The sequence below is a fragment of the Myotis myotis genome, unplaced genomic scaffold (assembly GCF_014108235.1).
Source record: "Myotis myotis isolate mMyoMyo1 unplaced genomic scaffold, mMyoMyo1.p scaffold_m19_p_16, whole genome shotgun sequence".
Lineage (NCBI taxonomy): Eukaryota > Metazoa > Chordata > Mammalia > Chiroptera > Vespertilionidae > Myotis > Myotis myotis.
Window position 1 is genome coordinate 40,129,825 of NW_023416320.1, and position 12,951 is coordinate 40,142,775.

Sequence of the window (12,951 nt, forward strand, 5' to 3'; positions counted from 1 at the left end):
ATTACAGCACAGTTTGCTAAGAGCAAATGCAGGATGCCAAAGAATGTTTAATGGGGTCACTTGACCGCTTTGGAAAGATCAGGGAGGCTATGCAGGAGAAATGAGAGCTACAGGGACACAAATAGTAACTAACAAGTGAAAGAGGCGAAACACGAAGGAGAAAAAATAGAACAGTCGAGGCAGAGAGTTCAGTTTTGCAAAAACCTAGAGGTGATAGTTAAAACTTAAAATCTGGCCCTAGCTGTTTTGGCTCAGTGAATAGAGCATCAGCCTGTGGACTGAAGGGTCCCGGGTTTGATTCTAGTCAAGGGCACATGCCCTGGTTACAGGCTCAATCCCAAGTTGGGGGTGTGCAGGAGGCAGCCAATTAATGATTATCTCCCATCACTGATGTTTCTATCTCTCCTCCCTTCCTCTCTGAAGTAAATAAAAATATATTTTAAAAAAGAATTTTAAAAAAAAACACACCAAAAAACCTTAATATCTGCTGTGTCATCCTGGTTAACTCGCAATAACAAGTTTTACATATATTTTTCTCAGTTTTCCTTATTGTTTTGGTCAGAATGAACGCTGACTGCATATGAATTCGTACCATATTGTTGCCTTTGGTGCTCAAAGAGTTACCAGGCTTTTCCCTGCAGGTAAATGAATGTCATTAGGAGCAGATGTAATTCTAATCTGCAATGTCTAGAAAACATTCAAGGCATTATTTGGATTAAAGCTCTCTAAGTATTAAAGAGGAAAATATTATCATTACTTTAATAATACTTTCCCAGGTTGCCAACTAATAACTGGCTCCAACAATCACATCGCTGTAACTGTTCACACATTTCAGGCATTTAACGGCCCCGAAAGAAACGGCAACAGCTGAATTGCCTTGATTTGACTGCTAGAGAGACTCAAAGGTTTTGTTTTAATGCCATAAATCAGATCACTAGAGCAAAAGTTAGATAGGAAGGCTGAACTGGAACCAAAGTTCAATGGTTTCATTTAATATGCTGCTATTAAAAATCTCATCAGGTTTACCATACCATCAGTTGTAAGGTGCAGCATTATTTCACGTTACATTAAAACACAAATGAATAAAAACACCACCATTTATTTTAGACCAGTGGTTCTCAACCTTGGCTGCACATTAGAATCACCTGGGAATCTTTTTAAAATCCTGATTTCTGGGCCTCATCCTCCAGAAATTCTGTTTCTTTGTTATGGGGTGGGGTCACAACATTAGTAACAAAGAAACAGAATTTCCGGAGGATGAGGCCCAGAAATCAGGATTTTAAAAAGATTCCCAGGTGATTCTAATGTGCAGCCAAGGTTGAGAACCACTGTTTTAGACTGTGACATGCTATCCAGTTATAAGCTGCCCTCCAATTTCAGAGATGTTAAAATGTGCAATAATGTGTTTCTTACAACTGGCGAATCATGGTTAATACCAATGATAACTATTTCAATGGTGATCTTTTTTTTAAAAAACATATTTTATTGATTTTTTACAGAGAGAAAGGGAGAGGGATAGAGAGTTAGAAACATCAATGAGAGAGAAACATCAATCAGCTGCCTCCTGCACACCCCCTACTGGGGATGTGCCCGCAGCCAAGGTACATGCCCTTGACCGGAATCGAACCTGGGACCCTTGAGTCCGCAGGCCGACGCTCTATCCACTGAGCCAAACCGGTTAGGGCTCAATGGTGATCTTGATGGTCATTTTTGTCTATCTGATTTTTAAAAATTAAGAAGGAAAATAGAAAATTAAGTCAGACATTTAGATGCTTTGTGTTTCAGATCCTAAGTGTTGGAAGGAACATAACAGAATTTGATCTTGAAGTGTACATCGTAGTCTTCTGTAAAATAATGTAGGACCATCACTTAAGGGAGATTTGCTACACGCTGAATCTGTGGGATACTGTCAGCTTCCCCTTGACTTCCCCACGTAGGATTGTACAGACTCATTAAAGTGAAGGACATTCTCCTTGGGCCTCACCACTCTTGAAAGACTTTTGTGCCCTACAGTCATAAATGCATGTACATAAAGCTAATAGTTAAGGAAGAGTGACTGTAGGAAAAGAGATAACTAGTGAGAAATTTGGGGAGTGGGGTAGAAATAACTCAAACTGGGAAGTGCCAAAAAACTTTTCTTTTTCTCTGACTGGTCTTCAAAGTAATAGCTGAAGATGAGTTAAGAACAAACATAGAAGCCTAGTACACACCCCTGACTCCTAAAGCTTCTGCCAAATCTCATTTAAAACCACTGCACGCATCCAGGTGGTAAAGACTCCCGGAAGAAGATAAGACTGTGGTCCCCGAAGATGTAAAACAAGGCTATGATTTATTCAGAACCCTTGTTTCCTTTCACTTTTCCTTGATAATGTGAGACTAGTTGAGGATCAGACGGTGCCCACCTGCCACTGCAGCCCCAAGGTAGATTTCCTTTGTTATGACACAAATATTTTATTATTATAAGTCAGGTGCTCTTAGGAGAACAACGAGACAAAAGGGAAATATTCTCGTTATGGAAAGAGCTCTTACTGCTCACAAGAAGAAGAAAACCCGGCACCAGAGTGCACAGAGAGTGAGCAGACAGGTCCCAGATGAAGAAACGCAATTTCCAATACACACGGGGAAAGATGCTGATTCTTCCCAGTGATGATCAAAGTACACTGTACACCTATTTTGCCTGTGAGATTAGCAAAACGTTACAATAATTGATACTATTCAATATTAGTCAAGGTGTGGATAGGTGTAGATATGGGTGGATGTGATATGGGTGTATGTTTTTTTTGATGGGCAACTTAATGTTTAATATTGGAATTTAAAACTTCATATTGATCAGCAAATCTACTTTCATGAATCAACCTGCAGATACACTCAGATGAATTACATGGAGTTTTGTATGAGGACAGGCACTGACGTAATTTTATAAAAGCTAAAAATTGGGGGTTTGTGGTGTATATATTTGCTTATTTAAATACATTTTTAAATGGAATTATAACATAAAAAGGAGCCTGAATTATAAGTGCCCAGCTTGACAAATATCACAAAAATGAATATATCTGTTCAATATTTTCTTAGATCAGGAAATAGAAAAGTAGCAGGAACTCAAAAGACTCCCATGTACCGATCCTTGTCACTCTTCTCTTTAAAAGTAGCCACTCACCTGGTCTAACATTACTGATCTGTCCGGTCTGCTTTGAAACATAAATGCAATCATAGAGGATGTGTTCTGTTGTGCTTCAATTCTTTGACTCGACATTCTGTTTGTGAGATTCATCCATGGTGCTGTGTGTAGCTGCAACTTGATTCTCATTGATGTTCCTAAACATGTAAGTGATATGGTAGCCACAGGAAGGCACATCAGAGATACGATAGGGAGCAGCACTGACTGGGGCCCACTGCGAGGAGGCTGTGCTATCCACAGCCATTGCTGAGACAGCCAAGATCAGATTTGGCTCAGGAGGCACTGCAGGGAAGATTTCAAAACAAACCCTGGTAGGTCATTGTTTCTCTCCCCTCCTTTTTCCTTCTGACTGTGGGTCAAGGAAGCTTATGAAACAGGCTCTGACTTTGGAAAATGTCAGATGACAAGAGAGATAAAGGCGACCTGTGCTGGCGCAGTGACAGCCCCCTGACAGCAGCAGCTCTGAGCGACCCCTCCCCCAGCAGCCCCACTGTCCTGTGCCAGAAGCGCACAGCTGTCCAGGAGCCCCGCTGACCCCTGCGAGACCTGGGCGGATGCCAGATGAGGGATTTATTGTGGTTTCAGAGGAGATCTAGGAGAGAGAGCAAAAGTTTAGAGAATAGTTGAAAACCACACCTACTCTCTCAACTCATTTCAATTTCTTCTTCCCAATGTTGTGAGTGTGTGTGTGTGTTCAGCTCTCAAATAAATTCTCTCGGAGCAAAAAATTATTGTGCCAGATATACTTGTCAATGGCCTGGCCAGATGACAATAGAGAGTCATCTGTATCTTTGTTCAAATCACATTTCTGCTCCTTGCTATATAAGCAGCATTTACTTGGCCTCTTTCTGCCTTAGTTTACCTGGACATGAAGTAGGTATGAGACCACAATAAAAATACTTCAAATAAGGCGGTTGTGAGGGTGGAATACAATGTCATCCTATCTAATAAAAGAGAAACATGGTAATTAGCCGTACCTCCACTACCCTTCCCATTGGCTAATCAGGGTGATATGCAAATTAACTGCCAGCCAAGATGGCGGCCGGCAGCCAGGCAGCCTGAAGCGAACATGAGGCTTGCTTGCTTCAGTGATGGAGCAAGCTAACGTTCCCCCCCTGCCGCTGCCGGCCTCTGAGCTTGCAGTTTGAAACATTGTTACAAATATAGAAGCTAAACAAAACCCCAGAAACCTGCTTTCAGCCAGCTGGGATCTCAGAGCTGGAGTTGAAACAGTGTTTCGATTATAGAATCCAAACAAACCAGATACCTACTTTCAGCAGCAGAGGCCTAAGAGCTGGAGCCAAGACTCAGAGTTAAAGCTGGCCCAGAATAAAAAAAGAAAAGAAAAAAAGGTGCGGTTGGGAGCTTCAGTCACCCGCCAGCCTGAAAACAGCCTCAGCCCCTCAACCAGATTGGCCAGGCACCCCAGGGGGGACCCCCACCCTGATCCAGGACACTCTTCAGGGCAAACCAGCCGGCCCCCACCCGTGCACCAGGCCTCTATCCTATATAGTAAAAGGGTAATATGCCCCCCAGCACCGGGATCAGCGTGACAGGGGGCAGCGCTCAAACCCCCTGATTGCCCTGCAGCTCTGTGTGTGACAGGGGGCGGGACCACAACCTCCCTATCCGCCCTGCTCTGTTCATGACAGGGGAAGGCACCCCAACCCCCTGATCAGCCCTGCTCTGTGCCTGATAGGGGGGAGCTCCCCAACCCCCTGATCACCCTGCGGCTCTGTGTGTGACAGGGTGCGGCGCCCCAACCCCCACCCCCACAGGCCCTGCTCTGTGTGTGAAGGGGTAGAGCCATAACCTCCCCATTGGCCCTGCCCTGAGTGTGACAGTGGCGGTGCCCCAACCCCCTGATCGGCCCTGCTCTGTGGGTGATAGAGGGTGGCGCCCCAACCCCCACCCCACGGGCCCTGCTCTGTGTGTGACGGGGTAGAGCCATAACCTCCCCATTGGCCCTGTCCTGAGTGTGACAGGAGGCAGCGCCCCAACCCCCTGATTGGCCCTGCTCTGTGTGTGACAGGGGGTGGTGCCCCAACTCCCCTATCAGCCCTACTCTGTGAGTGACAGTGGGGAGCTCCCCAACCCCCTGATGGGCCCTGCTCTGTGAGTGACAGGGGGCAGCGCCCCAACCCCCTGATTGGCCCTGCTCTGTGCGTGACAGGGGGTGGCGCCGCAACCTCCCCATTGACCCTGCCTTGAGTGTGACAGGGGGCAGCGCCCCAACTCCCCAATCGGTCCTGCTCTGAGCCCAACCAGGGGCTGCACCTAGGGATTGGGCCTGCCTTCTGCCACCCGGGAGCAGGCCTAAGCCAGCAGGTCGTTATCTCCCGAGGGGTCCCAGACTGCGAGAGGGCACAGGCCGGGCTGAGGGACGCCCCCCCCCCCCCCGCCGAGCGCACAAATTTTTGTGCACCGGGCCTCTAGTGTTTAAAATAAATGCGTAGCCCAGTTGTTCTTGGCCACAGACATAGAAGAGACATGATAAATGGACCCTCTCAGTGGCTGTCAGGGACTGCTCTCTATGTTGGGTATGGACAGGAACAAGGCAGAGTCCTGCTCCCAAGAAGTTGTTTACCTCTTGCTTGTAGGATTGCTTATCTCACAGGCTTTTAAATGGAAAGAGATCTTAGAAAGTATCTAGTACTCAATCCTCATTTCCAACTGAGGACACAGCAGTCCAGCGGGAGCAGGTGACTTGTCCAAAGTCCTGCAGAGAATAAAAGGCCACGTGCTCCCGGCTCCCGGGCCCCACGCACCCTCCATTGGCAGCACCTACCTCAGAGCCTACTGCTCGCCATGGTTGCTCAAAACATCATGAGACAGCCTGAGACCTAAAGGTGAAGCTTCACAGAAATAATACATTTCATCGCTTCGTGAAATTCATGATAAAGTACGGCCTATTTATTGTGCTGACCTTACACATATCTTCATCGACCTATTAAAACTCATTATTTTGGGTGATTCTTTCCAATACTGGGAACTTAAAAATATTAGGCAAGAATCAAATGACAGATGCTGTTTCCCAATTTTGCTTGTGAAATAAAAAAGGATATTGAGAGTTTAGTCATAGATTCCTTGTGCTGAGAATGAACTTTATAGCATCTCTTTGTGCAATATGCAAATTTGATACAATGGGAAATAAATAGGCTTGTCCCTTAGACATCAGCTTTCACTGTCTTTTTAAAACAAGTGATGAATAGTAGAAAAATTCTAGCATAAATTAAAACTTTTGCTATACTTTTATTTAAATGTGTGTTTTTATTGATTTTTAGAGAGAAAAGAAGGGAGAAGGATAGAGAGATAGAAACATTGAAGAAAGAGAAACATCATCAACTGGCTGCCTCTTACACATCCCCTACTGGGAATCAAGCCAGCAACCCAGGCATGTGCCCTGATCAGGAATCAAACCCATGACCTCTTGGTTCCTGGGTAGATGCTCAACCACTGAGCCACACCAGCTGGCTATACTTTTAGATAATTGAGAGTATCCTCCAATTTTATATTTTGACACAGTAAGAATAACTAATAAGTAGTGAGATGGGGTAGGGAATTCCAAGTTTATACCTAGATTGACAAACATACTGGCTGATTAAAGTCTCTTGATCTGTGAAATGTTCCCAGTTTTAGAAACACAGTCCCTGAGTCCCTTGACTCCCAAAATACACTTTTGGTCTCTCTTTTTCCATTGCAATCTTATATTTATTTAAAAGAAGCTCAGTAGTACAGACTCTTCTACTTGCTGAAGAAATATTTTATCTTTCTGAGTATATCAATGAATCTCTAAAGAGTGGGAATATATAATTAAAGAGTGCTATTGGAATATGATATATTTAATCATTTTTGAAAGAGCATTAAAAAGTCCATGTATGGCATGATTAAAAATGTTTTCTGGGGGGGGAATGTGGGATAGGGAATAAAGAAAAATCTTGCAAAGGCTTGCAGAAATTTGTTAAGAAAACAAGAAGTCTATGAAAGTCTATTACATGGGGAAACTTCAGCTCCCAAAAAAGTGTGTGCATTTCAAGGCTGTGGGAGTCATGGAATTTGACCTTGAGTTCTCAAAAGCAAACATTACTGCTAAGAAGACCACTGCCCATTAGTCCAATAACTGGTATTTGGTCTAAGTCTGCATGTCCATGTGACATCGGAATACCTGGATAGATAGCAAAGAATTCCTTGCGTTTTCTGGATATTTGGGGTTGGAAACCACCTTGGTCTCTATTGGATGACTCCCCTGTCCCCATTCAGGGTCCTTCATTTTCCACACTTGGAGGCTCAGGCCTGACCATTGCAGAGGCGATACTGGGCTCACTGGAGCCACATCTGAGCCAAGGTAGGAACTTCTTGCTTATTAAGGCGCTGATGTTTCCTACCTGCCACTCATACCTCCTCTTACCTCTCAGAACCCACATTTTTTGGCTTTATGTCCTTATCACTCATAGCCCAAGTTCTAATTCTTTCTTCTCCTGGCCTGAGTTCATGAGCCTACACCCTAACTGCTCACCATCTTAAGCTGAGCAATATTCTTTTGTTGATCACCATAAACAACAAAATCTCCAGGGGTCTTTTGTTTGTTTGTTTTCAAAACCATAGTTTATGTACTTGTTCCCCTGGCCCTTCCTGTTCCATTCTGCCCTATTTTCTCCAATCTTAGTGTAACAGCTTTGCTCTACAATGCCAACCTGCTAAATATTTGAAAATATTTTGCTGGGTATAGTGAATATATTGAGTGAATTTTTAATTAATTTATCTTTTGCCGTTTGCAGGCATATGACATTCAAGGCCCTCAATCACTCTCCTCCTTCCTGTGTCATATTCCCATTTCTCTTCTTTCCCAAACTCCTCTTAAGCAAGGATGGTTCTCATCATCATTCCCAGTGGGCATGGTACCCTCATCACCCTGGGTCAGAAGGCCACCAATGCCTTTCTCTCATCTCCTCTCCATACATTTTATTCCTAATGTTCTTTCAAGGTGCAATGTAATCCTTTCTTTTCAGTACAAGCATCTATTAAAGTCTAAAGTTTTCAGGATCTGTCCCTTCAATTCCTGGTAGTACTTAGTCTCTGAATTACTTAGTTCTTATAGCAAGCACCACCTAGAACTGGCAGAGGCCCACATTAGAAACCGGTAGTAGAAGAAACTGTCCTTACATTGTTTTTGCTCTACATAGTTTATCTATTGTGCACTCATAACAGAGTTGCTGCTCAATAAGCCTTGTTGAGAGAAATAGTCACATCAATAATCTTGTTCTCTATATGCAGCGGTTATTTTCACATAATGGTGACATCTCCCTCAACCTCACCAACTCCACAGATAACTCCACTTCAGGCTCATGGAAAAGAGAAATTATTGATTGAAAGCAGAGTAGCTTCCTGCATTGGGCAGACACTGTATATTTTCTGGAAGAAGGTAAGAGCACACAGAAAATTTGCTGATGTTTGCATGCATTTAGCTCAACTCGTTTAAGTGGATGTTGGTCATTGGGAGTTCAAAATGTTTGAACTTGAAGGAAACAATATGAAAAAAGACAAAGTGAGCTTGTTTAAGATTTTCCCTCCTGACTACTAATGAATATAATAGAAGAATGCTGAGGATATTAAGATTTTTAAATTCATTTCAAGGAGGGTGTCAGTCATAAAAATAGCAAACATTTTCTCTGAAGCCAGCCTGTGAAAAATTAGAGCCATGTGAGTGTGTGTGTGTTTGTTTTTATTTATTTATTTTTTGCTGTTCATAATAAGCAATGGATGATGTGCTGAATGTTTTGAGCAGATGCAAAGGCACCATGAGATGTTTCCTTATTTCTGTGTAGTTCTTGTTTCTGATATGATGGTGACATCCTTTTGTTGGCATCAACTCTTCAATTCAGATAATCTTTTCACTGGTTTGTATCCAAATTGTGAAATCAACTATAAGCTGTCCTCACAGCATGCCAGGGATGTGGAATTCTTGACAGATGAACGCTCTCCTGGGTTTCTCTAAGCCCTGTAAACTCTGGATGCACTCCATCTACAGCTTCTGAGTTGTGATACGTATCTACCTTTTACTTCTAATTTGAAGATTTCTTGAGTTATAAAATTACATTTTCCTTGGAGCAGATATTTCAGAGTGTACTGAGATGGCAGAGCCTTGAACTTTCACAGGAAATGGGGAATGCAAAGGTCGTGCAAATTTAGTCATAATAATGTCTTCACTGATTGGGAAAACTTAATAGCAAACACATTTTAGTTTGAGTGTACAGCACAGAAGGAATACATATGTGAGTTATCTTGGAGGATGTGGTTAAAAAACTATATATTTGGATGCCTGATACTTTTGAAATCAATATTTGGGACACATCATAAATACTAAAAACAAATGAACTGTGTGTGTGTGTGTGTGTGTGTGTGTGTGTGTGTGTGTGTGTGTGTATGTTGCTTGTATACTCTTCTTCTAGCCACAGGTATCTTTGCCATTTATTCATATAAAAATGTTTGGAGAAGAGAGTATGTGGAGAGGGTGGCAAGTGGCTATCTGCTTTTCATTATTACATTAATGTTTAGATTTTTAACTATAATTATGCATTCATGTATTATTTATGTAATTTGAAAATAATTTTTAAAACCTATCCCGCGTATTATCCAGAATTATAATTCTGTGAAATCACAGAAAAATTCAAATTTAAATCTGATTATGATTTCTTAAAAGCAATTGTTATCATTTTCTGAGATTATTAATTCTATTTTTGCTCTTATGGATCAGTTTTACTCAATAAACGTTTTGTTTGCCACTTGCTATGTACCATACACTGTGTCAGGCATCGAGGACACTAAAATAGCTAAGATAAGGATCCTGCCTTTGAGAGGCTTGTAATTTAATAGTTAATATTAAAAGGGGCCACAAATAGTATGACTAAAGCAAATTTCTATAACTGCTATGCTAGAAAGCTAAGGAAAATGCAGTTATTTACTTTTTTAAAATACAGGTTATTGATTTTTTACAGAGAAGAAGGGAGAGGGATAGAGAGTTAGAAACATCGATGAGAGAGAAACATCAATCAGCTGCCTCCTGCACACCCCCTGCTGGGGATGTGCCATCAACTAAGGTACATGCGCTTGACTGGAATGGAACCTGGGACGCTTGAGTCTGCAGGCCGACGCCCTATCCACCAAGCCAAATCGGTTAGGGCAAAATGCAGTTATTCAATCATCTCAATAGTTCATGAAAGAAATGATAACGTGGGGATGAGACTCAGCGCACTGCCAGATACCAGAGGTAGAGTTTAGTGTATGGCCGATTCCTCCTAGAAAAGTGGCTCATTGCTTTTAGCAAGGGGATGACATGGTATCTAGGTATCTAGTAGTCATGTGTATTGGCACCCTCCTCAAATCTGAGTTTTGGTTGTGACACTCGAATATATTATTTCCATTTGAATGTAATTAAAGATTTACTCGCTCTCCCTGAACAGTCATAACAGTTCATCTGTATTATAGCCAATTCTGGTTATTCAGAGAAGCATTCCATATGGTTGCTGCAAGCACGGAGTGAGCACCTTTGAAACCATGCTGGGGGCGGGGGGCGGAAGAGTTGGGTTCCTGTGAGCCTCTGACCCTATTTCTGTCAACTGATCAATATATAGTCTTGTGTTAGGTGTGTTTCTGTATATGGGCACCTTCTTTAATATAGACCACTTGTAAATAATGAATTTGATGGCCACTGAATGATTTAAATCCAGGGACACTGGAGGTCATTTGTGTTATTTAGGGTTCCTTTGCCAACATCCTTGTAAAACAAGCTGGTCTTATTGGTGTTGGAAATAAGCCTTTCCAGATAGTCTCTTCCCTGTATAACACTTAGCAAATGTTTTTAAACGTCTACTGGAGCCTACTGATCTTCAGAACCTGTTTTGCCTGCAAAGCTAGCAGTTTTCCCGCCATGTTACCTTCTGAAATGCACCAGCCAGTCAGAGCTAGCTGAGAAGGGTTTACCATTTTCCTGATCCTGGGAAACGTGACTGTAAACTTCCTTTGGGTTTCAGCTTCACAGCAGTGCTGTCCACTATGCTTTGCTTTAACAACAAGTGATGGTCACCTCATAAATCCACAAATTTGGCTTCTTTTTCATACCTTTTAAAGCCCCCCCCCCACCTTCATTATGAACTATAGATGTTAATTTAGCGCTTTCCAGAGCAGCCTCACCTACAGATAGGCGAGTTTCCTCTCCCCTTCTCTAGATCTACTGCCTTGCTGGTTCTTTAACCTTGAACTCACACCTGAGCAAGGCTGACCTAACACAGGTATTTTCTCCATGAGGCACAAGGTAACCTTCTTGCACTTAGGACCATTAGATACACTTCGGCACGACACTCGAAGGGGGGGAGGGGGTGTTAAATAGCAAAATTACCAACCAAAAGCACAGAAATGTGAAAAACGTGACACTGAGTAGATCACAGAAAGGACATTTGTTTATAGTTTGAGAGCTGAAGACAGAGGGCGGAGTGTTGCCTTGTTCAACCTCCTCTGAGCACACAGTAAGAGGCAACTCAAATGCTTCACTGCTCTGTACATGTCTGAATGATCCTGAAAGTGCGGCCCGTGTTGACTTTGGGCTACAAATAGAGATTTTAGGAAGTAGCAGAGTTTGGTGACATGGAACCCACAAATGATGAGGACCATTATATGTCATTTAGAAACACTGCCTGTTCTAGTCACTTCCTATCTCCCAATTATATTACTGATTTCCAGGACTCTGAACCAGTAATTAACTAGAGCAGCGGTTCTCAACCTGTGAGTCGCGACCCCTTTGGGGGTCGAACAACCCTTTCACAGGGGTCGCCTAAGACCATCGGAAAACACATATATAATTACATATTGTTTTTGTGATTAATCACTATGCTTTAATTATGTTCAATTTGTAACAATGAAAATACATCCTGCATATCAGATATTTACATTAGGATTCATAACTAGCAAAATTACAGTTATGAAGTAGCAACAAAAATAATTTTATGGTTGCAGGTCACCACAACATGAGGAACGGTATTAAAGGGTCGCGGCATTTGGAAGGTTGAGAACCACTGAACTAGAGGGTCATAAAATATTAATTTAAGGGGAATTTCCTCAAGATTACCTTGTGCTATAATCATGCCTTTGTCAAGAATGTGCTTATATATTTTATACCTTGAGCCTTAATGTTCTAAATAGAAAAATGATAAGAATATAGATGTGTAAGGCTAATGATAGTTTCCGTGGTTTCATACCTATGAGTTTCAATTGTATTCCCACGTAAACAAACATGTTATAACCTGCTTAAAAAGAAATGTTATCTGCAGTTCTGTTCAGATTTAACGTTAGAATCTTTTTTTTATTGTTTTATTGCTTAAAGTATTACAAAGGGTATTACATATGTGTCCCTTTTTTCCCCCACCCTTAACAATCCCCTGGCCTCCCCTACCCCCCAGTGTCTTATGTCCATTGGTTATGCTTATATGCATGCATACATGTCCTTCAAACGTTAGAATCTATAAAGAACCATATCTGGTTAGTTTTTCCTTGATTTTTTGAGAGAGTGGAAGAGAGAAGGAAAGACAGAGAAATATCAACGTAAGAGAAACACATTGATTGGTTGTCTCTTGCACCCGCCCCAACCAGGTAACAGACTGGGGAGGAGCCTGCAACTGAGGTACGTGCCCTTGTCTGGAATTGAACCCAAGACCCTTCGGCCTGCAGGGTCTATTTCCTTGATCTTTGATTTTTGGGAAAATGTTGCCTATAATCAGGCC